Source organism: Myotis myotis, unplaced genomic scaffold, assembly GCF_014108235.1.
Source record: "Myotis myotis isolate mMyoMyo1 unplaced genomic scaffold, mMyoMyo1.p scaffold_m19_p_18, whole genome shotgun sequence".
Lineage (NCBI taxonomy): Eukaryota > Metazoa > Chordata > Mammalia > Chiroptera > Vespertilionidae > Myotis > Myotis myotis.
Genome location: NW_023416322.1, coordinates 979,015 through 1,005,892, shown reverse-complemented (window position 1 = coordinate 1,005,892; position 26,878 = coordinate 979,015). Strand labels below are relative to the sequence as shown.

General features: G+C 63.4%; 1 protein-coding gene across 1 annotated transcript in view; it reads right to left on the bottom strand.

The window, feature by feature from the left end:
- The window catches only part of DDR2 (discoidin domain receptor tyrosine kinase 2), a 71,544-nt gene extending 45,034 nt beyond the window's left edge, over window positions 1-26,510 (bottom strand). Inside the window, exon 1 of the mRNA XM_036343406.1 lies at window positions 26,221-26,510. The gene's annotated coding sequence lies outside the window, so the exon portion shown is untranslated. The remainder of the gene's footprint in view (window positions 1-26,220) is intronic.
- Between the last annotated feature and the right edge of the window lie 368 nt (window positions 26,511-26,878).

The window sequence follows — 26,878 nt, the reverse complement described above, 5'->3', positions numbered from 1 at the left end:
GGCAGGTCACATGGTGGTTTTATTCTATTTTTATTTTTTAGGGTCTTCCTACTGTTTCCCTCGAGGCCCTGGCCCAGTGAACTTCCAGAAGGGAGCCGGGGACGCCAAGGGAAGGCCACGCCGCTCAGAACCGAACCGGAAACTGTGCCACTTTCGGAGGAAGCGGGGAACAGCTCATGGCAGGGGTCCTGGCACTGACTTTGTAGGCATCACAGCAAAAGTACAGGCAACAAAACAAACAAGTGGGAGGCCCCCAGCAGACGGAAATCAACCTCTGAGATGGGAGAAACCGACATCTGATAAGAGATTAATTCCCAAAGTATGTGAAAAGCTTCCACAACTCAATCACCAAAAACAAAAATAAATAACCTGAGTAAAAAGGAGGCGAAGGATTTAAACAGACATTTCTCCAAAGAAGACACAGAAATGGCAAACAGATGCTCAACATCGCTAATCATCAGGAAATGCAAGTCAAAACCACAACAAGAAACCACCTCAGACCTGTCCGGATGGCTATTGTTTAAAAATCTTATCTAATAAAGAGGGAATATGCAAATTGACCATAATGGTCAAGATGGCTGTGCCCAAGGAGAGGCCAAGTTCCCGTAAGCCTTAACAAGCAATCAGCAGGGACCTGAGACTGCGCCCACACCACCCCCCTACCCCCGCCTGGTGGGGCTTGACAGGGAACCTCAGGCCATGCCCCTCACCCCAGCTCCGGGCTAGGGAACCTCAGGCCGTGCCTCTCGCCTAGCAGGGCTTGACTGGGGACCTCAGGCCATGCCCCCCACCCCAGTGCCAGGCCGGGGCACCTGAGGGTGCGCTGGGGGACGTGAGGCTGTGCGCCCCCGCCCGGCGGGGCTTGACAAGGGTGGGGACAGCCAGGTCTGGATCTCGCCCAATGGGGGTGGGGTGGCCGGATCTAGGTCTTGCACAATTTTGAGGCACTGCAGGTGTGCAGGGACTTGACTCTGGGTCCCACAGCATGCCCTAGACTCTGACAGGAGGAAGATTTTCATATACATTCTACTAATTTTCTTTCATCTCTGACACTTCTATTATAGAGAAAGGGCAAATAGCAATATTAAAATATTTCCTCTAATTAATCCCCTTTTAATGTGCACGAATTTCATGCACCAGGCCACTAGTATATAAATAAAAGACAACACGTATAGGCAAGGATGTGGAGAGGGGGAACACTTAAGCACTGTTGGTGCAATATTTTATAAATAACAAAACTTGGGAAGATTTCTCTTAGTGAGCTCCCACCCCTGGGACATGGCCGGCGGGGGGGGGGGGGGAGGGCAGGGGGAGCAGGGCTTTGGGCACTGGGGGAACCACACCTGTCTGTCTCCAAACAGTTGGTGTCTGTGCTTCACGGCGGCAGTGAGTGCGTGTAACAGCGAGTGAGGTGACTGACGACTGATAGTAGATGGATCACAGGAACACAGGAAGATAAAAGTGACAGATGGATGGATTATAGCTGGTAACAGAGAGATGACAGACAGACTGTAGCTGGGTATTAGACAGATGGCTAGGCGGTGGATAGGTGGGTGATGATGGACGGTGGAGAGGTACAGGGAAGAGCTTTCGAGGCATAGCTGTGAGAGTAACTTCGTTTATCTGCAGAAGCAGCACCAGGTCCACTCGGACACAACCCGGGGAGCGGTGGGCAGGGGAGTGGATCCTGGGGGCCTTTGTCCTAACAGAAGGGGAGCCCCACACCCCTGCAGTCAGCCCCCGGGCACAGCGCTCTCTTTCTCCCTGAAGTCTGAATATGAACCATCTTTTCCTCTGAAGCTGAACTAGGAAAGAGCTGAACCCCCACGGCCGGCCCTCGTCCTCGGTGCCCAGCTTCCACGCAGCAAATTTCACATCGCACTCAGTGCACACAAGCTCCCTCTGCTCCCCCTCCATCAGGGAGTCCCCCGCGACGGACAATTCTCCACTTTCTCAAAGGACAGGGCGGGTGCCTTCGAACAGCAAACCCTCCCAGGACCTGCAGGCAGGAGCGTGCCTAACCCAGCCTCTCCTCCCACAGAGCAGGCGCCAGCATGGCGGCCGCTGGGCTCCTCAGATCTGAAAACAGTCACCGACCCCCCGCAGGGCCCTTCTCCCAAGCCCGTGACGAGGCCAGAGAGGAGGGGCCTGCCCTCCAGGAAGGTCGCGTGGCCACAGTGGGGCCTCCACCCCCACGAACAGCCTCCCGGCAGGAAGGCGGCCTCGGGTGGCCATGGGAAGGGCCAGGTAACAGATGGGTCAGGAGCCCCATGCACCACGGTGACCAGGGCTTGGTGGGGGAACCGCCAGCTCTAGGGCCACATATTCTCACTCAGGGCATCAGGGTGTGGCTTTCCTTTCTGCTGAGTCATTTTCATTTCAGATTCAACAAAGGGGAAGAGGACCCAGGAGGAATTAACACTCAGCAAACAAGTGTGCAGATGTGGGCCTGGTTTTGGCAGGAGACAGCCCCCAAACACACACGTGCACACACGTGCACACACATGTGCAAACACTCATGCACATGTCCCATAGCTGCCCCAACATCCTCACGTTTTTTCCTTGCTTTCCACGTGTTTGAGGGGTCTCCTCACCCCCTGCTCTCCCTGGAGGGCCCCTCACGGCTCAGAGGGGACGGAGCAGCCAGCCCGGCCCTGCCCTGGTCAGAGGAGCGCTGTGCTTCCCTCTGTCTCGCTCTCTCATCTGTGAGATGCAGACAACTAGAGCTTGTCCGAGGTAGAGGGTGCAAGAGCTCCCAGCCTCCCGTCCCGCCGCCACCATCACCAAACGCCCCTCCGGCCGTGGGCACAGACCACACGGGCGACGTCCTCTGCCTGTCACACTGTCCACGGGAAGCACAAGGGCCACAGCTGACATCCTCTCTGGTGAGCGGGACGCGGGGAGGCAGTGGCAGCGGCCTTTTCCAAGCAGAGTGATCTGCTGGGTGCGCTGAGTCCAGTGTCCCTGAGCTGAGACCTGGACGCCCAGGATCCCAGCTGAGGCCCAGACAGCGTGGCCCTCGGCTCCACGTGGTGGCGTGTGGCCCCCAGGAGCCGGCCCTCGGGTCCATGTGGTGGCGTGTGGCCCCCAGGAGCCGGCCCTCGGGTCCATGTGGTGGCGTGTGGCCCCCAGGAGCCGGCCCTCGGGTCCATGTGGTGGCGTGTGGCCCCCTAGGCGCCGGCCCTCGGGCTCCATGTGGTGGCGTGTGGCCCCCAGGAGCCGGCCCTCGGGCTCCATGTGGTATTTTGTGGCCCCTAGGCGCCGGCCCTCGGGCTCCATGTTGTCGCGTGTGGCCCCCAGGAGCCGGCCCTCGGCTCCATGTGGTGGCGTGTGGCCCCCAGGAGCCGGCCCTCGGCTCCATGTGGTGGCGTGTGGCCCCCAGGAGCCGGCCCTCGGGTCCATGTGGTGGCGTGTGGCCCCCAGGAGCCGGCCCTCAGGTCCATGTGGTGGCGTGTGGCCCCCTAGGCGCCGGCCCTCGGGTCCATGTGGTATTTTGTGGCCCCTAGGCGCCGGCCCTCGGGCTCCATGTGGTGGCGTGTGGCCCCCAGGAGCCGGCCCTCGGGCTCCATGTGGTATTTTGTGGCCCCTAGGCGCCGGCCCTCGGGCTCCATGTTGTCGCGTGTGGCCCCTAGGAGCCGGCCCTCGGGCTCCATGTGGTGGCGTGTGGCCCCCTAGGCGCCGGCCCTCGGGCTCCATGTGGTATTTTGTGGCCCCCAGGCGCCGGCCCTCGGTCCATGTGGTGGCGTGTGGCCCCCAGGAGCCGGCCCTCGGGTCCATGTGGTGGCGTGTGGCCCCCTAGGCGCCGGCCCTCGGGTCCATGTGGTGGCGTGTGGCCCCTAGGCGCCGGCCCTCGGGTCCATGTGGTGGCGTGTGGCCCCCAGGAGCCGGCCCTCGGCTCCATGTGGTGGCGTGTGGCCCCCTAGGCGCCGGCCCTTGGGTCCATGTGGTGGCGTGTGGCCCCTAGGAGCCGGCCCTTGGGTCCATGTGGTGGCGTGTGGCCCCCAGGAGCCGGCCCTCGGCTCCATGTGGTGGCGTGTGGCCCCCTAGGCGCCGGCCCTTGGGTCCATGTGGTGGCGTGTGGCCCCTAGGAGCCGGCCCTTGGGTCCATGTGGTGGCGTGTGGCCCCCTAGGCGCCGGCCCTCGGGTCCATGTGGTGGCGTGTGGCCCCCAGGAGCCGGCCCTCGGGTCCATGTGGTGGCGTGTGGCCCCCAGGAGCCGGCCCTCGGCTCCATGTGGTGGCGTGTGGCCCCCTAGGCGCCGGCCCTCGGGTCCATGTGGTGGCGTGTGGCCCCTAGGCGCCGGCCCTCGGCTCCATGTGGTGGCGTGTGGCCCCCTAGGCGCCGGCCCTCGGCTCCATGTGGTGGCGTGTGGCCCCTAGGAGCCGGCCCTTGGGTCCATGTGGTGGCGTGTGGCCCCTAGGCGCCGGCCCTTGGGTCCATGTGGTGGCGTGTGGCCCCTAGGCGCCGGCCCTCGGCTCCATGTGGTGGCGTGTGGCCCCCAGGAGCCGGCCCTCGGCTCCATGTGGTGGCGTGTGGCCCCTAGGAGCCGGCCCTTGGGTCCATGTGGTGGCGTGTGGCCCCTAGGCGCCGGCCCTCGGCTCCATGTGGTGGCGTGTGGCCCCCAGGAGCCAGCCCTCGGCTCCATGTGGTGGCGTGTGGCCCCTAGGAGCCGGCCCTTGGGTCCATGTGGTGGCGTGTGGCCCCTAGGCGCCGGCCCTCGGGTCCATGTGGTGGCGTGTGGCCCCTAGGAGCCGGCCCTTGGGTCCATGTGGTGGCGTGTGGCCCCCAGGAGCCGGCCCTTGGTTCCATGTGGTGGCGTGTGGCCCCCAGGAGCCGGCCCTCGGGCTCCATGTGGTATTTTGTGGCCCCTAGGCGCCGGCCCTCGGGCTCCATGTTGTCGCGTGTGGCCCCTAGGAGCCGGCCCTCGGGCACCTGGCTACTTGGCACAGGCCTCATCCTTAGGGGCTCAGAGCGCTTGGGGGCCTGGAACGTCTCTGTCACTGAGACACGCTAGCCGGCCAGAGCCTCAGGGAGAACGACCCTGCTCTCTGTCCCCACAGGAGGCCCACAGAGACCTTCTTGTGACCCACTTGGGGCTCCTGAAGGCGAGGGCTTGCCCAGTACCAGGGCCACCGACAGCCCTCGCATCCGAGGCCTCAGCGGATGCAGGCTGAGCGCTTCTAAACGGCCAATGCCATTCACCTCGGGGTGAACAGCACTTTCTATAGACACACTGAGCTGTGGGTGAAAGCAGGGAACGGTGTCACCAATGACACTAAATGGGGGGGGGGGGGAGATGGGCATCAAGGACGGCCGCGGCTACGGTGAGCTGACAGCACGGTGTTGTGAGGCAGGGGGACAGGGGGGCAGAGGGATAGGGGAACAGGGGGCGGGTGCTGCCTGGGCGTTGGAGCCACCAGGTGCCCTCACACAGCCAAGCCGGGCCCCAGGGCAGCGCAGGGCAGCGGGGTCTGCGCGATGGAGGGCTGGTGGCCTTGGACTCAGACAAGCTGGAGGGCCCACTTTAGTAAGAATATAAAATTACACACACAGTCGGGTTCAGCCTCCCAGGGTGGCAAGCAAGTGGGAGGGAGAGGTGGGCACCTCAGCACTGGAGGGCAGCACCACGCAGACCGAGTGCTGGCCCACCACCCTTGCCAGGCTGTGCCCAGAGCAGCAGCTCGGTGCCCTGATGGTTGGGGAGGTGGGCATGGAGCACCTCGGTCAGCTCCTCCCTGGCGCCATGATCCACTGGCCCTGGTTCCCAACTGCGGGCTCAGCACCAGGCCACTGCCTGTCACGAAGACGGCCCTCCCATGGCCCAGGCCGCCCTCCACCACAACGATGAGCGCTCCATGGCTTCCATGTCACAGCACAAAACCCGTGGCTGCCCGGCTCCTCGCACGGCCTGCCCAGGCCCCGGAAGAGGAGAGGCCATGCTGGCCCTGGAGTAGCCCCTGGCTGCACCGGGAGTGAGCGTCACTGTGGCCACACACTGCATCAGGAGTGAGCGTCACTGTGGCCACACGCTGCATCGGGAGTGAGCGTCGCCATGGCCACACGCTGCATCGGGAGTGAGCGTCACTGTGGCCACACACTGCATCAGGAGTGAGCGTCACTGTGGCCACACACTGCATCGGGAGTGAGCGTCGCCATGGCCACACGCTGCATCGGGAGTGAGCGTCACTGTGGCCACACACTGCATCAGGAGTGAGCGTCACTGTGGCCACACGCTGCATCGGGAGTGAGCGTCGCCATGGCCACACGCTGCATCGGGAGTGAGCGTCACTGTGGCCACACACTGCATCAGGAGTGAGCGTCGCCGTGGCCACACGCTGCATCAGGAGTGAGCGTCACTGTGGCCACACACTGCATCAGGAGTGAGCATCGCCATGGCCACGTGCTGCATCGGGAGTGAGCGTCACTGTGGCCACACACTGCATCGGGAGTGAGCGTCACTGTGGCCACGCGCTGCATCGGGAGGCAATGTCACTGTGGCCACACGCTGCATCGGGAGGGAATGTCACTGTGGCCACACGCTGCATCGGGAGGGAATGTCACTGTGGCCACACGCTGCATCGGGAGTGAGCGTCACCGTGGCCACGCGCTGCATCGGGAGGGAATGTCACTGTGGCCATGCACTGCGTCGGGAGTGAGCGTCGCCGTGGCCACACGCTGCATCGGGAGGGAATGTCACTGTGGCCACACGCTGCATCGGGAGGGAATGTCACTGTGGCCACGCGCTGCATCGGGAGTGAGCGTCGCCGTGGCCACACGCTGCATCGGGAGTGAGCGTCACCGTGGCCACACGCTGCATCGGGAGTGAGCGTCACTGTGGCCACACACTGCATCGGGAGTGAGCGTCACTGTGGCACACACTGCATCAGGAGTGAGCGTCACTGTGGCACACACTGCATCAGGAGTGAGCGTCGTCGTGGCCACGTGCTACATCGAGAGGGAATGTCACTGTGGCCACACGCTGCATTGGGAGGGAATGTCCCTGTGGCCACACGCTGCATCGGGAGGGAATGTCACTGTGGCCACATGCTGCATCGGGAGGCAATGTCACTGTGGCCACACGCTGCATCGGGAGTGAGCGTCACTGTGGCCACGCGCTGCATCGGGAGTGAGCGTCGCCGTTGCCACGCGCTGCATCGGGAGGGAATGTCACTGTGGCCACACGCTGCATCGTGAGTGAGCTTCGCCATTGCCACGCGCTGCATCGGGAGGGAATGTCACTGTGGCCACGCGCTGCATCGGGAGTGAGCGTCGCCGTGGCCACGCGCTGCATCAGGAGTGAGCATCGCCGTGGCCACACGCTGCATCGGGAGTGAGCGTCGCCGTGGCCATGCACTGCGTCGGGAGTGAGCGTCGCCGTGGCCACACGCTGCATCGGGAGGGAATGTCACTGTGGCCACGCATTGGGCCTGTCAGGGGAGGGCCAGGTCACTCCAGGACAGAGGCCCAGCTGCAGCGATTGGACTGGCAGAGAGGGCGGGCCCGTGCCCCAGGCTGCAGGAACCTGTCCTTACCCCTGGGACACAGACAGGCCGAGGAGTCCAGCCAAAGGCCTCATGAGAAGGAGGCCAGTCCCGGGCCCGGGAGGCATCCACACTCAGATGGGACGGAGCTGTGGGCAACGTGGAGGGGACAGTCTCCCCCGGGCTTCCCCACGGCCGGCGAGGCTTCAGGGCATCTGCCACCCACAAGGCATCTGTGCTATTCGGCTCCCCCTACAGGGCCTCTGGGCCTCACATTCTGAGATCGGCCCTAACTGCTTGGGGGCCTCCGCAGACATCCCTGGAGTGTGGGCTCTGGGTGAAGGGGCCCCACAGATGAGAAGCAGGCCCGTGTGCTGCCCCCACAAACCTAGTTCCCGCCCTCAGCACCCTGGACCCCGCAGATTGGGAGATGCCCCCCGAGGTGCCTCTGCCAGGAAAGGCAGAGACATGACAATACTGTGGGTTAACGGCAGCCTGTGCACGGCCCTTCCCCAGCTCTGTTCCTCCCCGATGACAGTGTCTGTCAGACATGTACACATGCACACATGCACATGCACACACCCACGTGTGCACGCGCACTCACACACATGCGCACGCACGCCCACACATACACGCACGCACACGTGAGGACAAAGGCAGGAAGGTCTGAAGTCAGTGCGGGACCCACCTCAGCAGTAACTGTGGGGATGCCCACCTGGCAGCCGGACCGTGGCCGACGGTGTCACCCTCTCACGGGGACCCTAGCAGCTCCCAGCGGGCTGGAGGAGGTTTGGGAGCATGGAGACGCGGGCCAGGCTGGGGCTGGGAGGAGGGATGTGAACACGGGCCGGGGCGCCTGGTTCCGAGCCCCCGGGGCCACTGGGACTCCTGCTGTGAGCGCCCCGGCCGCCCCTGCCACCCGAGCGGGAAGGGGAGCGGAGTCTGTGGTCGGCAGGTGCACAGACTCTGCTCCCTCCGCTGCCGCCGCCTCGGTCTCAGGGCCTCAAGCGGGCTGTGCTGCGGGGCCGTCCGCCACACAGGGCTGGCGGTCAGAACCACGCCTTTTCCACCCGGGCCCTTCCGCGCTCACACCACCACCCGCCCACGGGGACCGCGAGCAAGCAATCTCACCCCGCCCCCAGCTCCTCACCGTGTCAATCACCTTCTACCATGACTGGAAGCTAATTTTTTCATACGACTCAATCTTGTTCCATTTTTACCCACTTGCATGGTGCTGGCTGTATTAGCACAAACACACTGCGACCAGGGACTGAGCCGGACGCCGCTGCAGCGGCCACGGCACCCAGCGTGACACGATACCTGTTGGGACCACCTTCGCAGGCACCCCGAAGCCTCGCTTCCCGGCTCCATCCCTCAGGCCTCACTCGTCTCTTCCCCTAAACACATGCCCACTTTCCAAAGGAGCGGAGGCTGCACACATGCGGCAGCCAGCAGCCACTGACCTTCCGCACGCCAGCAACGCGCCAGGTGGCGAAGAGGAAAAGATGTGTGCACACGTGAACACACACATATGTGCACAGTGCACACACACCACACTCGCATGGGCACACCCAAACATGCACATGTATGCGCACACGATGCACACACACACTATGGATCTCTGCCCGCTGAGTGGCTCGGTGGAAACAGCCTGTGTGCAGCTGCTCCTCTGAGGGTGTGACCGTGCACCGCCCGACGCCGCCCGCTGCAGAGCCCGCAGGGTCCTGCCCTCCCGCCACGGGCAGCAGCGTCTTCTGACTACAGCCCAGCAGAGAACAGAGTGCGGTCGCGAGCGAGAGGACGGGAGGCTGACGGGTTAGGAGGCAGCATTTAAACTGCATGTCAATGCAGCTACTTTGCAGCCCCATAAACTACACGCTCCGAGACCAGCAGTCGCGGGCGTGGGCGTGGGGGCTGGGCTGGGGCGCACGTGAATCGCGCGGTGGACACGGCCACACGCCTGGGACCATGGGCTCTATGTGCGGTGGGCCTCGTGGGCTCGCTGGTTCCATGAGGCTCCCCGCTGGAGGGAAGAGGGGCTGAGGGTCTGTCGTTGCTCCAGGTGATGGGAGAGGCAGACAGTCCCCAAGGAAAGGGAAGGACTCACCCACCAGGAGGAAGGGAGGCCACGACCCAAAGAAGCCTCTAGGCAGTGCGAGCCCAGGGGCGTCAGTGAGGCCGGAGGCAGGCTGGGGGCGGCACGCGACGGGCCCCCGCGACTTCCCCAGATGGCTCGCTGGCACAGAGCGTCCACGCCACCTTGGTGCCATGCACGTGCCGTCTGGCCGGACTCGGTGGCTGCGTGGCAGGTAAGGACAACACTCTCTCTGCAGCGACACTGCTCAGGGCGGCGCTCAGCTCCCGCGGGCGTCAGAGCTGGAGGGCAAAACTGATCGCCTCCCCAAAACACTGCGGCCACCATGTGCCGCTGTAGAACAAAGCCGTCTCCTGGGCCAGGCATGAAGCCCGCTGTCAGGTGTCTGCCTCCGTCCAGGGAGGCTGCCTTTGTGTCTGTGTCCCTCCCGGTCCTGACCCCCAGCCCTGAGCCTGCCTCGGCGTCCGTCCTGAGACGGGCAGGAGCAGGAGCTGATGCTGTCCAGCACGTGTCCCGTCTCATTTCCTGGCAAATGTGTGGGAGACAGAACCCGGGAGGAACCATGGCTTCAGGCCGCCATCCAGCTCCCTCCCTGTCTCACACCGCAGTGCGAGGCGAGGGCGCCGTCCTGCCCCGACAGTGCCCGACGGGACCGGACCACGGCCTCCGGCTGAGCCCTCGGAGCTGCATTTTCTCAGGAACACACCTTCCAATGGCTGTCACACACCCCACCCAACGTGAGCCCTGGGCTCCCAGTGCTTCTCACACTTTGGAGAGAATGTATATTCCACCCACGTGGTGCACGTATTTAATGTACATTCAATGGGGGACTGCCGGCCCACACGGCTCAGCCTCTGGGTCCCAGCCAGAAATGCCAGGAGGATGACCGAGGGCTCAGAGTCTCCATATCATCCCAGAGCTCCAGGGTCCCAGCTGCCCGGGGACAACGGTCCCCCAGGTGTGAGCCTCCAGGACGGCACTGGAGTGGCTGCGTGACGCCCAGCACCTGGGTCCCTGGAGGGGCTTGTGGCACAGACATGAGTGTCCAGATGGATCTAGGCCAAGGGTCTGCCACAGCGAGAGGCACCGGGGCTGACACGCTCCCCACAGTAGCGGGAGCTGTGTCCCCGGCAGCCAGGACGCCACGGCTGAGATCCAGTGAAGGCTGAGCTGAGCTGCAAACAGAAAGCTGTGCCGCAGGCCGAAGGAAACCGAAGGGAAGGAGTCCGCAGGGCCAGCATCGAGAACCTCGTGAGTGGCTCAGAGCAAGGCCACGGTGCCCCAGGGTGGCCCCACCTGTGCGGCCGCGCAGTCCCGGGGCCGCCGCGGGAGCAGCAGTGCAGCCAGAGACGGCTGGGCTTGTCGGCAGCGTGACACCGAGTGCAGGAGCCCAGGCGCTCGTTAGGGGAGAGGCCTTCCTGAGTGTCCGCCACGCATTCGCAGAGGCAAACAGCTTGGCATCGCTGTCTGAGGGCTTCCCCGTGGAACTGCTCTCACCCTCCTGTGCGCCAGCTAGAAAACCTGACCTGGGCTTTCACGTGGGCAGAATTGGTGGGAATAATAAGTGACTCACGGGAGTTAGTTCTGCTTCTGTTTTCTGCTCTGAGTGAGCCCAACAGGCACGGGGCGCGGAGCGACAGGGCCAACCCCGCCACGCTTGGTGGGAACGGTCACGTCGCCAGTCCTCCAGCCAGTCTCATGGCCGACGCGCCTCCAAGTGGGCAGGCCCACATGAGAGCCACCTGGCCATTCCCCACAGAAGCCTGGGTTTCGGCACAGGACGTCCACGCGGGGATGGGCGGCATGTCCAGACTCTGCACGGAACCAGGCGTGGGGCTGGGGCTCAGCGCCCCGCTGCTGGGAGGCGGTTCCTAGTTCTTCCAACACTGTGTCCACCCCCAACCTTCTGAGAGGAACGCTCCCGCCAGGAGCCCTGTCCACGAATTCTATGAGGTTCAGCCAACCAACGGGCAGGGCAGAGGCTTCTGCCCCAGAGGCAGGTCCAAAGGCTGTGCGCCCACCCACCTCCCACCAGACGGAGACGCGGCCAGAGAGCGAGGAGAGGGCACAAAGGCTGCTGGGGACCAGCCCAGTGGCATGGAGAGGTGGCAGCTAATCAGGGCCTCCAGTCCAGAAGTCAGGACACGCAGGCAGGGCAGGCAGCTGCAGACTCTGGGGGGTGGGGGGGAGAAGGAGGCGAGGGAAGGAGGGGGAGGGGGAGAGGGAGGGGGAGGGGGGAGGGCTTCCCTGAAAGCGGTGGTTTGGGCCCCAACCCGGAGGGTGGGCTGCCAGCTGCTACTCCGGCTGGGCCTGGGAAGGTACGAACTCGCCTGGCGCCCAGCGAGTGCCCAGCAAATGGCCCCCATCCGTGTCTTTCCAAACCCGCCCTGCGTGGCCACGGAGGCCGGGCTGCAGGCCAGTCTCTGCTTGGCCCTGAGCCCCTGACACGGGCCCCGGAGAAGGAAACCAAAGGGAAGGAGTCCCAGCCAAACAGCACGCCCCGGCCGAGCCGCGGAGCCGGCCAGGAGGGGCCGCGGGAAGGTGGCGGCTGCTCCCTCTGTGCCTCCGGGTCCCAGGTTCCCCAGGAGGGGGTTCCGCTCCGAGCACTCACCCACCCGCACCAGACACTTTCATGGACCCGCTCGATGACCAAGGTTCCGGTCCCCGCGGGCCCGGCGCACACAGTTGTGCTGTCCACGTCCCGTCCCTAACCCGGCCTGCCCGCGGTGGCCTGTCTCCAGCGCCATCCTCCAGGTCTTTCCCACCCCTAGCTCCCCAGTGGGCATGTCGGCCACAGGGCTGATCCTGTCTCCCGGGACACCCTCGCCCACTGTGTGCCCTGGGCCTGCGCCCCGTCGGAACGGCCTGCCATCTGGGAGTGACGGTGGCAGTGAGTGCAGGACCCACTCCAGCAATCCCACCGACCACCGACAGCTCGCAGCCAGCCCAGTGCCTTGGCTGGTTTGGCTCAATGGAGAGAGCGTCCGCACATCCACGTGGGTTCACGTGCGCTGTCGGTTCAGCTACGTGCCCATGCGGGCTGACGTCCCTCGCTGTGTCTGAGCAGGGACACCTTGCCACTGGCCCCGGAGCCACGGGCCCACCCCCAGGGCAGCTGACACCAGCTGAGACACGCAGAACTACTGCCTCCCCAGGCCGAGTCAGGAACCCCAGTCACAACAGAGTGGGCAGGTGTCAGCAGGACATTGTGAGGAGACCCCGGGGCTGGACTCCATCCCCAGTGGCAGCAAAGGCACAGGTGCCAACCCACTGATAAGAGTGAAGAAGCCAGTTCCCCTGCCGGCACCCACTGGCACCACAGCGGGCGGGGCAGGGCCAAGGGCACGCTTCGTCACCTCCCTGCCGAGGCTTTCCTGGGCCTTCTCCAGCCAGTGTCCTGGGGCCACAGTGGCTCAACCAGGACAGCTTTCGAATGACTGAGGCCAGCCGCACCCTGGACGCCCTCCTGTGTGAGTCACGGCAGAGCCTTCCCGACGGATGGCTCCATTCTCAGACCCCACACACAGCTCGAATTGTGAATAGAAATGGAGCATAAATGCTTTCCCACAAACAGACTGAAATCAAGGAACGCGCAGGTGTTATGGTGCGAATGCAGCCTTGGTTCCAAGCGCCAATTTCAGGGCAGGTGCTGCCGGTTCCCATCTCGCGGAACCGCCGGTTCCCCACGCGAGACATCAGCCTTGGAGCCTCAGCTGCCGCCTCAGTCACAGGGTCACGCTCACGGGCCTGGCGTGGTCAGGCAGCTCCGGCGCCGAGCGCAGGCGGAGGAAAGCCGAGGCGCCTGCCCTGCAGACCACGCTCTGGCTCTCACTGGAGAAACATGTCGGTCCACACGTGTCACTGACCCCAGCTCTGTGTTCCCAGCTACTTGGACATGTCCAAAGCGAAGGGCCTTTAACGGCCTCCCTCCACGCACACCACGCCGACGCCTGGGAGCCAGTCCTCAGGCTTTCCAGAACAGTCGCCGCCCGAGTCAGCAGGGAGCTCCCCTGTCAGAAGCCGTGCAGGCGGACCGATGCTCCCTCCACCATGGGCGTAGCTTCTCCGCACCCCCAAGAACGGCCCCCGTCACCCCACTAATGCTTGGCATGTGCACCCTAAATACTCATCATTCACTGTGGGGTCAGGTATGTAACTGAATAGGACCAGCGTAGATAGATGATAGATAGACCGATCGATAGATGATAGTGATAGAATGATAGATAGATAGACGGAGAGAAGATAGCAGGCAATGAGCTGGCCATACACAAACATGAAGCACACACTCCATGAATCTAGACTTGCCTCACCTCCTCACCCTTCCACAAGCCACAAGGGAAACAAAAGCCAGACGGTAGTTCTCCGCGTGCGTCCCTGGGCACCGACGCGCCTGCTCTCCCCCAGGCCGGAGCCGGGTCGGCAGGGTGAGAGGAGCTCGCTGCGGGGCCGCCTGTCCGGGCGTGACGGCTGCCTCCTCCAGAGCAGGGCCCCGTGGCAGCGCTGCCAGCCCCACAGCCGCCCCTAGAGGCCCTCCCCCCAAGCTTGCAAGGACGCAGGGCTTTTCTCTGAGAGGTGGGGCCAGGCAGAGTTTGAAAGTCCATTTGCGCTCATTGTAGCATCCACACAACGACCACCTCCATCGCTAATTACTGAGCTGACAGGGCGTGAGAGGCTGAACGAGAGGACGTGCGTGACGGTGACACTGCCGTGGAGACAGTGGGGTCCGGGCACTCCGCGCCCGAACTCCTGCACAAGCGCCCGGCGACGAGCCCGGCTCAAGGGTGTCTCTGACAGGCTCCGTCTCAGGGGGACAGGCTCCGTCTCAGGGGGGCAGGCTCCGTCTCAGGGGGACAGGCTCCGTCTCAGGGGGACAGGCTCCGTCTCAGGGGACAGGCTCCGTCTCAGGGGGACAGGCTCCGTCTCAGGGGGGCAGGCTCCGTCTCAGGGGGACAGGCTGGGGCCAGCCAGCGTGGCTGCCCGGGCGAAGGACTCATGGTCAGTGTGGGCAGGCCGCCCCCGGAGAGCGTGGGAATTGATCTTTGCCATCACACGATAGGGAGGGACTCGCCTATTTAAGTCTTTTCCACTTAGAAGCAACATCAAAACACGAAGTCAGTTAATTTGGAAACAGAGTGTACAGGAATCTGTGTCATAACACATGTACGGTAACATGCACGCAGATAACAGATCCCCACAGTGGGGGTGGGGAAAGACACCACGGCATGTACCATGCGGCACATGTGGGTGCAGCACTGGTGTGCGGGTGGCTTTGCAAACACGACCAGAAGCAACCAGAATGGGAGCCTGGGAGCAAGTCCCGGTGAGGAGGCCGGCGTGGACAGCAAACTCCCCGGTGAGGGTCTGACTCGAGGACGGGTTGGAGGCGAGCCTCGCAGACAGGCCAGAAGGACCGTGACACGCGGGAAGAAAACGTGGCCAGCACCCGCCGGGAGCCTCGGGGCCTCTGCCCGCCTCTGCCCGGCCGCCGCCTCTGCCCCCACAGCCTGGCCTGACCGAGCCTGCCTCGCCCAGCTCTCGCCTCGCCTGGCCCGCGGCCCCTGGATGACACCCGCCCGTGGAAATGCTGGGTTTCCTGCGGGAGAACTCGGTGCTGTCTTACGTTCTCCTCTCCCTCTCCTGTCTCAGATCATCTCATCTCAATTCTTTTTGTTCAAATCCCTAGTTATCATGCCTCCCCCGCTGCCCCCCGCAGTCCCTCCCCCGCTGCCCCCCACAGTCCCTCCCCCGCTGCCCCCCGCAGTCCCTCCCCCGCTGCCCCCCGCAGTCCCTCCCCCGCTGCCCCCCGCAGTCCCTCCCCCGCTGCCCCCCGCAGTCCCTCCCCCGCTGCCCCCCGCAGTCCCTCCCCCGCTGCCCCCCGCAGTCCCTCCCCCGCCCTCTGCGCACTGCCAGACCCACCTGTGTGTGTCACCACGCCCGCCCCCCCCTCGCCGCTTACTGGCCACCTGTCCCCTGCGCTGCCCCCTCCTCTCCGAGCCAGCAGTGCCGTCCCCCTGCCCCAGCGCCAGGCGCCTGGGTTCTCAGCCCCGCCCCCCTTGCTGGTGACCAGGGCAGGGCATCGGCCACTCTGTGCTGTGTTTTTTCTCCTGCAGGAGACGTGTGTCCGTCTCCCGGGTGGGGAGCCCGGAGCGCCTACACAGCCTTGTGTCGCAGAGCCTCTGGGCACGCGTGAGCCAAGGAATGCACGTAAAGGGACCCATCCCGCGCCTGGCATGTGTCACTTGAACCCCAAAGCAACTCCCCTGCATTTCCCTACATATTTCCTGAGGCGCTTAAAGCATGACGGGTCCGCCCGTCTCGACTGCCATATTCCTACAAATCCACGAGGCTTCTGCTACACCCAGGGTACCCCTCACCATCTAGCAGTGCTGGGGTGAACTGGGTCCCCCCGAAGATATGTTGAGCAATGAATGACCCGTCATCGGCTCTGACCACAACCACAGACCCGAGTTCACACTGCCCCCACTGCCCTCGGGCGCACCTGTCCTCCATCACTCATCCTTCCCAGCACCAACGCCCACCCTGCGGTTAGCACCATAGTAGGTTCCAGAAAGAGCTGCAAAGATGAACCAGCAAGATTCCTGCCTGTAAGCAGCTCAGACTCCTCTGCAGCTAACAGAAGGAAGAGAAGGCTCCCAGGCAGAGGGTAAACAAGGGGCCCTCCCTCAGCCACCCCCACTGTGAGGCTGGTCAGCAGAGGCCCTCCTCCCACTGGGACACGCCCTCCTCCCACTGGGACACGCCCCCTCCTGCTGGGACACGCCCCCTCCCGCTGGGACACGCCCCCTCCTGCTGGGACACGCTCCTCCCACTGGGACATGCCCTCCTCCCACTGGGACACGCCCCCTCCTGCATGCCCTGTGTGGGGCCTGGCAGCATGTCAGCACAGCCTCACCTTTCTCAGCTGACCTCTTCTTGTGTCCAACGTGGACACAGGGCTTGCCGCGAGAAAGGAGGAAGAGGCGCCTGTAGGAACTTGAAGGAGAGGAGGCTGCGGTCGGGGAAAAGAACAATCCTGAGACTCACAGCAATGAGCTGCAGGCCGGGCGTGGCTTCCTGAGGTTCCCAGAAACGCTGTATGTAGACGGCCTCTATGCCCCTCGCCCTGCGTGGTCCCAGGCCAGCGCCAGGGAAGGGCGCACCTTCTTCCCCAACATTGACTTGATCTCCCCATGGCGCTGAATTTTATTCCAGTACTATCCATAGGTCCTTGCCGTGGTTTTGACAAGAGGCGGTATGTACGAGTGGCCAATGGACCATACACTCGCTGCGAATTAGAACCGCTGGGGACACATCGTGGCAGAAAAGTAACGTGAGCTCGACAGGCACCCAAGGCAGGTGCAGACAGGTGAATGGCGCACCTGGGACAGTGACAGAACAAGGCCACCAGCTTCAGAGCTGCAGGGAGCCGTGGCAACCAGCTGTCACACGCCCTCAGGTCACAGGTGTGCCATCCAAGACCCAGAAGTGCCCACCCAGCACTGTCAACCTGTCCTGTGGAAAGGGGCCCCTAGCCTGCTGGGCTGGGTGGTATGTGCTGCCCCTGGGCATGAGGAGAGGGTCAGAAACAGGGAGCTGGGCCCCAGGTGAAGCCCAGCGCTTCTGAGAGGGGCTCTGACTTAGCAGAAAGTGAGTGTGGCAGAGAAGCCAGAGAGCGCAATTGGGTTTGAGTCTCAACGATGCTGACAGAAAACCAAGGGTTTAGATCTCCAGTCCATGTAGGTGACTGAGATCCATGTGTGCCAGAGAGATCCACGTGTGCCAGAGAGAGATCCACGTGTGCCTGAGATACACGTGTGCCCAACAGAGATACACGTGTGCCAGAGAGAGATCCATATGTGCCTGAGATACACATGTGCCCAAGAGATCCATGTGTGCCCGAGAGAGATCCACGTGTGCCTGAGATCCACGTGTGCCCAAGGGAGATCCACATGTGCCTGAGATCCACGTGTGCCTGAGATCCACATGTGCCAGAGATCCACATGTGCCAGAAAGAGATCGACGTGTGCCTGAGATCCATGTGTGGCCAAGATCCACATGTGCCCAAAATCCGTGTGTGTTGGAGACCCACGCATGCCTGAGATCCACGTGTGATGAGCAGGCGCGAATAGCAGCTCTCGTCCTCGGGCGCAGACTGACGTGTGGTGATGACCCCGCTGGGAGCAGGACAGACCTTCCAAGAGCAAAGAGCCTCCGCGTCCCAGGAAGGGAGGCGACAGGCCGGCTGCGCTGTCTCTGGGAACAACACACACTCCTTCCTGACGTTGTCCCTTTTGTAGAAATGACACAACTTCTTTCCTTGCTGATCGTGAAGGAAGGCAGGCTCGTCACACACTACCCACGGCACGAAGAACGAGTGTCCCCCAAACATCCACCTGGTTAGCATCTTGGCCCGCCTTCACCCAAGGTCCTTCCTGTGCATCTTTACATAATTGATTGACCACCTTCATACAACTTTGTGAATAAAACCTGAAGTAACTGTATCATCCAAAATTCTCAGAACTGTGGTTTTAAAGGCGGGCCCTCGGCTCCCTTCCCCAGCCCACGGGCGGGCGTCTGCTTCGCCCCTGAGGCTGCGTCTCTGTGACCTGTGTCATCCGTTGGGAGTGTTTCCTCTGAATAGACCCAGAGCAGTGCGACCCTCTCAACAGCACGGACGGGGTAAAGGCGCTGATCTACAGTCTGGGGTCAGATTGCTCACGTAGAATTAGTAGTTTTTATTGAATGCAAGGAGTTTCTGCTTCAGTGATATTTCTTTAGTTACAAATGTATTTCCTCTTTGAAGAAAAGAAAATTCTCCATAAAATTCGACTATGGGGAAAAGACCAGCTTACGTGACGTGACCTTTATGGGGCGTCCCCGGGACCACTCCTGCCGGCAGGGAGGGTGGCACCCTCCCTCTGTCCCGCCCTATGGGTCATCAGTCCTGTCACTGCCCCAGGGCTCTGTCTGGTATGTCCTCCTGAAGGCAGAGGCTTCCGCACTTGCCCAGGGCTTTGGAAAGTCAAGTTTTACAACAAAAATATTATCAGCGCTTCCTGATGCGCTTGCCCAGCCTGGCTTCCTCCATGGTCACCGGGCACAGATCCAAACTCCCCGACGGAGGTCTGTGCAGCGACGGCCACACTGTCTCATTTCCCACCAGCGTATGGGACCCTCTGAGACAGCCGACACTCAGGCTGTTCAGTCACAGCCCCACCCCAGCGCGGCCTCCCACCAGGCCAACCCCAGACCAGAAGTCCACCCGAGACGAGAGACGTGGGGCACAGATGCGGATGCAGTGGTGGCTCCTGTGGGGAAACTGAAGCCCTTCCTTTCACAGAGAAGTCAGCTCAGCGGCACCGCCCTCAGGAGCCACCCTCCAGTGAAGGGAAGAAAGTGTGACAGGTGGAGCGGAGAGACAAAGAGACGTTAATGTAAAAACACTCAAACCTGTAAAGAATTTTTGTGAGTTTATTGGAGCCAAACTGTCGACAACTGCTGAGAAGCAGAGATTGCGCTCCAGAGAATGGCGGTCTTTCATCTATTGTTGAAAGGAGGGACGTAGGTGGGTGACATGAAATCCACTGGTGATAGATAGAGAGGCGGGAGAAAGCACAGCGGAGTGGGGGGCAGAGAGAGGGGGGCCCCTGGGATTGGATAAAAAGTAAAATGACAGACACATACTTAGGTGGGTGCAGGATAGTTAACAGCCAACAATGAACATGACAACAACAATGAAGGAACCTGTGGTCTCTGTCCTGGGCGCCCAGGCACATTAGGCTGTGCCCTGAGGGGTCCGGGAAAAGGGAAGTTACAAGTGACCCAGACATTTCACAGGGATGTTATCATAGATGCAAAAAGACAATAGGCTCAGTGAAGGTAAAGGTTGACCCTGTCAGGGAAGATACCAGCCTAGGACGTGACTACCCACCATCATTGCTTTAAAGTTTAATTTCAGACCATCCTTTGTGGTGACTTTAGGTCTCTGAGTTTGCAAGGCCTCCATGCAGGCCTCCCCTGAGCTGGTCAGGTCAGCATGTGGCCCCTTCTGTCCACAGAGACACAGAAGGAAATGGGAGAGAATGGGACAGGACGCTGGAGGGAAGGGGGCACAGAAGGGACCAGCAGGAGGTGGCACCTGAGCCTCAGCCTGAGTCCCCTAGAAGCGTAACGTCCCGAGGGGCCCAGGCAGGACTGCTCTGCGGACCCATTAGGAGCACTTGGTGCTGTAGGACCCAGGCCAGAGCCCCCGGCCCGAACAGGATGAGGGTGCAGAAGCCGGACCGTCCCCTAGGCCCTGAGGCTCCGAGAGCTGGCAAGGGCGCGGAGCGGCCCTGGGCCCAGCCTGTCTCAGCCACTTCCCTCCGGTGTTCCAGGTCAGACGCTAACACCTGTTGTTAATGACACGCAGGACACGGAGTGGCACTCTCTCCTCGTTCTCGGGAGGACTGAGCCTGGATCCGTGGCCAGAAGACCCCAGGGGGCCCAGGGACACTTCCAGGTCCGACACTGGGCCGTGGAGGCTCCGACCCGGCTCCCGGCCGAGGCCATACACAGCACATGCCTTGGACAGCACAGTAGTAATTTCTGGAAATAGTCACTTACAATGGAGTGGCCGAGGAAGGAAAGACCACAATGATAGTCTCTGAAAGGTACAGCAGAATGATTCAGATAATTAATGTTTGAGGATCTCATGCAATAGAGAAGCTGCAATAACTTCTGGTCAGTGGTTAACTGTAGCTACGAATTGTTCATTCTGAAATGCATGCCATGGAGGCAAGGCTAAGACCTCTTAGCAATGCAGTATCGGGAGCCTGTTGTGGGGAAGGGAGGGGAGGGAGAGGGGGCGCGGGGAGAGGGGAAAGGAAGAAAGAATTCCTTTCAAGGATTCTGTGGGGACAAGGGCACCTGAGATATCTTCTCCCACAAGGTGGCTAAGGAGGCATGGGGTGTGGCCCCAGATAATGAACAGGCAAACCCATGAAAGCCTTGACAGTGAGGAGGAACCCCTGCGGACTCAGCCTTCCCCCCAAGAGCTTGCAGCCACTTGCTTGACTCTTTGCTCTGAAAACTGCAGAAACTGCGAGGAACCGGACACGTCTGGGCCACGGCCCCTCTCTCTGCCGCACGAAGGACAGGGCTCCTCCCTCGGGGCCGCAGGTCCAGACTCCAGACTCCAGACTCCGGGACCCAGCCTGGTCCCAGCACCACAGGCGGGGCCTGCTGACTCCCAGCACCGCACGAGAGGCCCGCTGACGGACAGCCCCAGCACTGCACGCGGGGCCTCCTGACAGTCCAGCACTGCACGCGGGGCCTCCTGACTGACAGTCCCAGCACTGCACGCGGGGCCTCCTGACTGACAGTCCCAGCACTGCACGCGGGGCCTGCTGACAGCCCCAGCACTGCACGCGGGGCCTGCTGACAGTCCCAGCACTGCACGCGGGGCCTCCTGACTGACAGCCCCAGCACTGCATGCGGGGCCTCCTGACAGTCCAGCACTGCACGCAGGGCCTCCTGACTGACAGTCCCAGCACTGCACGCGGGGCCTCCTGACTGACAGTCCCAGCACTGCACGCGGGGCCTGCTGACAGTCCCAGCACTGCACGCGGGGCCTGCTGACAGTCCCAGCACCGCACGCGGGGCCTCCTGACTGACAGTCCCAGCACCGCACGCGGGGCCTCCTGACTGACAGTCCCAGCACCGCACGCGGGGCCTCCTGACTGACAGCCCCAGCACTGCACGCGGGGCCTGCTGACTGACAGTCCCAGCACCGCACGCGGGGCCTGCTGACAGTCCCAGCACCGCACGCGGGGCCTCCTGACTGACAGCCCCAGCACTGCACGCGGGGCCTGCTGACTGACAGTCCCAGCACCGCACGCGGGGCCTCCTGACTGACAGTCCCAGCACCGCACGCGGGGCCTCCTGACTGACAGTCCCAGCATTGCACGCGGGGCCTCCTGACTGACAGTCCCAGCACTGCACGCGGGGCCTCCTGACTGACAGTCCCAGCATTGCACGCGGGGCCTCCTGACTGACAGTCCCAGCACTGCACGCGGGGCCTCCTGACTGACAGTCCCAGCACTGCACGCGGGGCCCGCTGACGGACAGTCCAGCACTGCACGCGGGGCCCGCTGACGGACAGTCCAGCACTGCACGCGGGGCCCGCTGACGGACAGTCCAGCGCCGCACGCGGGGCCCGCTGACGGACAGTCCAGCACTGCACGCGGGGCCTGCTGACTGACAGTCCCAGCATTGCACGCGGGGCCTCCTGACTGACAGTCCCAGCACTGCACGCGGGGCCCGCTGACGGACAGTCCAGCACTGCACGCGGGGCCTGCTGACTGACAGTCCCAGCACTGCACGCGGGGCCTCCTGACTGACAGTCCCAGCACTGCACGCGGGGCCCGCTGACGGACAGTCCAGCACCGCACGCGGGGCCCGCTGACGGACAGTCCAGCGCCGCACGCGGGGCCCGCTGACGGACAGTCCAGCGCCGCACGCGGGGCCCGCTGACGGACAGTCCAGCGCCGCACGCGGGGCCCGCTGACGGACAGTCCAGCGCTGCACGCGGGGCCCGCTGACGGACAGTCCAGCGCTGCATGCAGGGCCCGCTGACTGACAGTCGCAGACCCAGACCGACCTGCTGACCAGCCGCCGACATGGAAACAGGGAGGTAAGGGGTGTATCCATCTGCAGCAGCCGCCGGGACCAGGCTTCCTAGTACTGAGGCCTCTGAGCCTCTCGCGGGCTCTGGCGGTCATGCTGCTGGTAGTGGTTCCGGTCAGTATTTCCCCCTAAACCACCGGCAGCTGTTGTGTAAGATGCAACTTTAAATAAATGACATGGCAATGTCAGAGACCCAGGTGGACGCGGGAACCAGAGGTCCGGGCAGGTCCTGAGGGGACGGGAAAGGTCCCGCATCCCGCGCCCTGTGGGGCCGGGCCGTCCCCCTTAGCCGGGACCCCAGAACTGACCTCTAATTGGGGTGCGGCCCTGGGCCCGAGACGGGTGGAGAGTACGTGGACGACTCAGCCTCAATCCCCTTTTCTTCCCCTCCTGGCCCCACACCCACCGGGCCCACAGGCTGTCCAGAGGCTCTGCTCGTGACGTCCATCAACGCAGAAGACACGAGGACTGCGCGCTCGTCATTTAGGAACAGTGAAATGACAACTGCGTGGTAACATAAATAATGACTTTTTCTAAAAATACGTCTTTTCAGAAGTTTTTAGCGAGAAGGGTGGCACTGGGACACAGGAGTCTCTGCTGCTTCTGGATTCAATTTGCTGCGAGAGTGAATGTCACGTCACCTCGTGGCAGAGAGAGAGAGAGAGAGAGAGAGAGAGAGAGAGAGAGAGAGAGAGAGAGAGAGAGGCAGAGCATCTAGTGCCGCTATGAAGACAGCGGTGACCTGTGGATTCCCCGAAAAGGTCTCGGGACACTGGGTCCCCTGCTCCACGAGGGAGAGCGGCCCTGCAGGTGTGAGAGGAGCCCCCCACCGAGGGCTCAGGGGAGGCCGGGGGGCAGGCGCAGACTGAGCTGACTCTGGAAACATAACTTCGTCTCAGAGAAGGGGACCATTTCCATAGCCGAGTTATGGTGAGAGCTCAGCGCGATGGGCAGCCCCAGCCGCACATGACAGGGCACGTGACCCAGAATAGAGCCCGGGACAAGCAAGGAGGAGCGATTTTGAGCATGGAGAACGTGGCTGCCTGAGGATGGAGCCGGGCACAGGGGAGCAGAGCGTAGAAGGGAGCCCGAGGCGGAACAGGGGGTCTGAGAAGCGGGGCTGGCACCCGCCCTTAGTCGATGCTCTGAACCTGCTGCCGAACAGGAGTGAGTCCCGTTAACCTCGGACGGAGTGAAGCAGAAAACACCACATCCACGCAGCTTCCTTCTGGCCACAGGCATGCAAACCTGTCTAGTTCTGGCCACGTCGTTTAGGACAGGAAGGGAGACTGGCCCCCGCCCCGGGAAGTCCCCTGACGGACCGGCCTGTGCTTCCTGCTCGCTGGCCCCGGGCCGCGAGGGTCTGGCCGGAGGCGCGTCCTTCCCAAGACCACGTTCTCCACTCTGAGTCCATCCTTGAGATGAAGACGAAACCCCGCGTGGTCCTCCAGGCCCCCACATGAGGCAGGACACCCACCAGGTCACCGAGGGGGCGGCTCGGTCCAGGTGCCCTGGTCACCGGGCATACGCATCCTCCTTGGCCGTCTGGGGTGGCGCCTGGATCTGCCTGTTTACAGAGCTCCAGGGGCCTGTGATGCCAGCGAAGGTGGAGGCCCCGCAGGCAGAGATGGGCAGTGGAGGAGGTGCCCACGTGCGGGGGAGGTGCCCGTGCCGGGGGGAATATGCGGGGCCCTGGTGGAGGGCAGACCTGGTACGGCTGACTGCCCTGAGGAGCTGACTCCTGAGAAGGGGTGCCTGGGTAGTCAGGGGTGAGCACACACTCAGGGGCCCCCACTCTCATCCACTTCCGGGCCTGGGAGAGGCCAGGGGTAGCCCCTGCCTTGGGAAGAGTGGGTGGTGGCAGGGCAGGGGGTGCCGGGGTCTGGCGAGGAAACGGCGTGGTGTGGACGCCCACGCGGTCACCTGCCCACCCAGCACCATGCATCCACCACAGGGAGCTGCACCCACAGGGTGGCTGAGCGGATTCAGGACCTCGTGGGTGACAACAGCTGATGGGCCTGCCGAGACCTCAGGGGCCCCGGGGCCCGGACGCAGGCAGCGCCGTCCCCAGCACAGCGCCGGGCTGCGCTGCGAGACCAGCGCCGAGCGTGCGGGGGGCAGGCAGCAAGGCTCCCACTTTCCCGTCGCGGCTGTTTCGATACTTTTTGGAACCAAATATCAACAATTCCCCAAAGACACTGGAGGTGCCAGCGCCTCAGACCCCGCTGTGCAAAGCGACACGGCGGACGCTGCGTCGGGAACACGCAGAGGAGCAACCAGGGACGCAGGTCCCGCAGGGACGCGGGCACAGCTGGGGGAGGGGTCCTGGCCACGCCAGCCACGGGCCCAGATAGAAACCTGGGGACACTGACCGCGAGCAGGGATGGCTTCCATCAAGGAGGTGGCCACGGAGACAGGCCACCCTGTCAGTCACACGCCCAAGCGCACGCCCTCCGGCCGGCACACTCCTCCTGGCCGAGGCTGCTCACATGACCACCCACTGAACTGGGGGTGCAGGCCCTGCAGAGCCTTCAGGCGCGGCCACGTCCAGGACCTCTCGGAGCAGCAGCACCACGAGGCGCGGCTGCCACCCGCACAGACCAGGGGTCGGAGGGGTGCCGGCCGGGGCACCCACCGAGCCAGCGGCTCTCCCAGGCTCTGCAGGCCGGAGGCGCTCACGGAGCCCCAGAATGAGCCGCCGCCAGGCCGCCCAGCGCCTTCTCAGAGCCGCGCGGCGGGCGCACTGCTGGGGACTCGGGCACAGGTCTGAGTCCTCATCCCGAGAGGACGAGGCTCTTCTATGGGGACCAGACGATGGTGAGTGAGCATTTCCCAGGCAGACAACATCGCATCATTTGTACACCTGCTGTGCTGGGCCCTGGCCGCTAGAAAATGCAGACAGCAAGGGCAGCACGGCTGTCAGACTTACTACTGCGGTTAAGCACCTGGCCCCCAGCTCCCCTCTTCACCCTCCTGGGCCGCCCCCTGCAGAAGGAGCCGTGACCAGCGGAGCTCTGAGCGGAGCCTGGGGTGCTGTGAACACTTGGGGGTCGCTGTCTTGTGTCCACACACAGCCCAGGGCACCCACAGACATCATGCCCCACCACACCCTCAGCACCCTGCTCACTGACGGGGTCCGACCGTGCTGCCCGCAGTGGCTCCGTGGAGCTGGGCCAGAGGGACGGGAAGCAGAGGCCCCACGCAGGCCAGCTCTCCCCCAGCCCCGGGCGAGGCCAGGTGACACCAGTGCCTTTCAGGCCCCGACGTCCTGGGAGGGCGTCTTCCTGGGAGGGCGTCTTCCTGCGAGGGCGCTGCGGCCAGGCAGCAGCAAAATGGTGCTGAGGCCCCGCCGCCGGCAGGGCTCCCGCCTGAAATGGCTGGCGGCGGCCGCCCTTGGACAGGCTCCTTCCTGTCGATGGGACTCCTGAGCCTCGGCCACGACTTAGAGGTCCCACAGCCAACAAGGCAAACAGCCCCAAGTCCTGGGACAAAGGCAGCGTCGCCAGGCCGGCGCGGGGACCAGGACGGCAGCGGGCTTTCCCATCGCGTCCACGCAGGCCCCGCCACAGAACCTCGGGGCGAGGCACCCCTCTGCCCGAGTTGCCCCCAAAACAAAGCACCAGGGAACATCCTCTCTCAAACTGGGGCCTCAAAGGCCAGTGCCAGCCCCGCTCCCGCCCAGCGCCTCCGCCAGCCGGGGCCGGGCTCCGCGTCCAGGCCTGCCTCCACCGCCGCGGCTGCCTGGCCCGTGGCTGCCTGGCCCTCGGCGCAGCTCTGCCGACCTTCCCTGGAACCAGAGCCCAGCGCCTGGAGCAGGGAGGCCTGGATTCCGGGAGCCGCCCCGCGGCCCCCGGCCCCACCTGAAGAAACGCCTCCGGCCTCCTCTGTAAACTCTTCCGGAGACGCCAGAAGCACAGTCAAAGCTCTCGTTTGCGGAAAAGAAAGAAACGAAGGAAAGAAAAAACCACGCGGAACTTACGCTCATCCAGGAGTGCGCGCTGCGGGCAGAGGCCGAGGACGGAGCTGTGGTCCCGGTCCGGCCGGAGGGAGAGCCGAGCGGGGTGTGAAGGCCGCCCGCTCAGCCGGCGGCCGCGGCGGCACATCCACGGGGCTGATGCAAGATGCCTTTGCGAGAAACCTCGCATTCTGAGGATTCCTGGGCCGGCGCCAGGCTCCCAGCATCCAGCACGCCGCACATTTGGTTTCAATTAGGAAGGGGCTGGGAGGGAAGCGCAGGGCGCCAATCGGAGCGGTTTCTGTTTGGAGACCAGTTCTTCTGACCCAAGGGACCAGGGGCAGAGCTGTAATTTACAGCAAAACCCATTCACAGGAGAGAAAAGTACGGATAACCACCGCACAGTCTTAAAGACACAGCTCTCTTCCGCCCTGTCCCCCTCCACCCGCCCTGGTCCCCACCGGCGACCCGCTCCGGGTCCCTCCTGGGCGGGAGCTCGGACACAGCCCACGGGGGGGATTCCCTCCCGCCGTAGCTCCCAGGACATGGGGTCGCACACACGGAGTGAGCACAGAGCTGCCCCCCCCCCCCCGCCCCGGGGAGATCTGACCCCATCCCGTCCTCCCACGCTCCCCCACACAAACACTGGAGGCCCCAGGATCCCTATTTTCCCACTCAACTC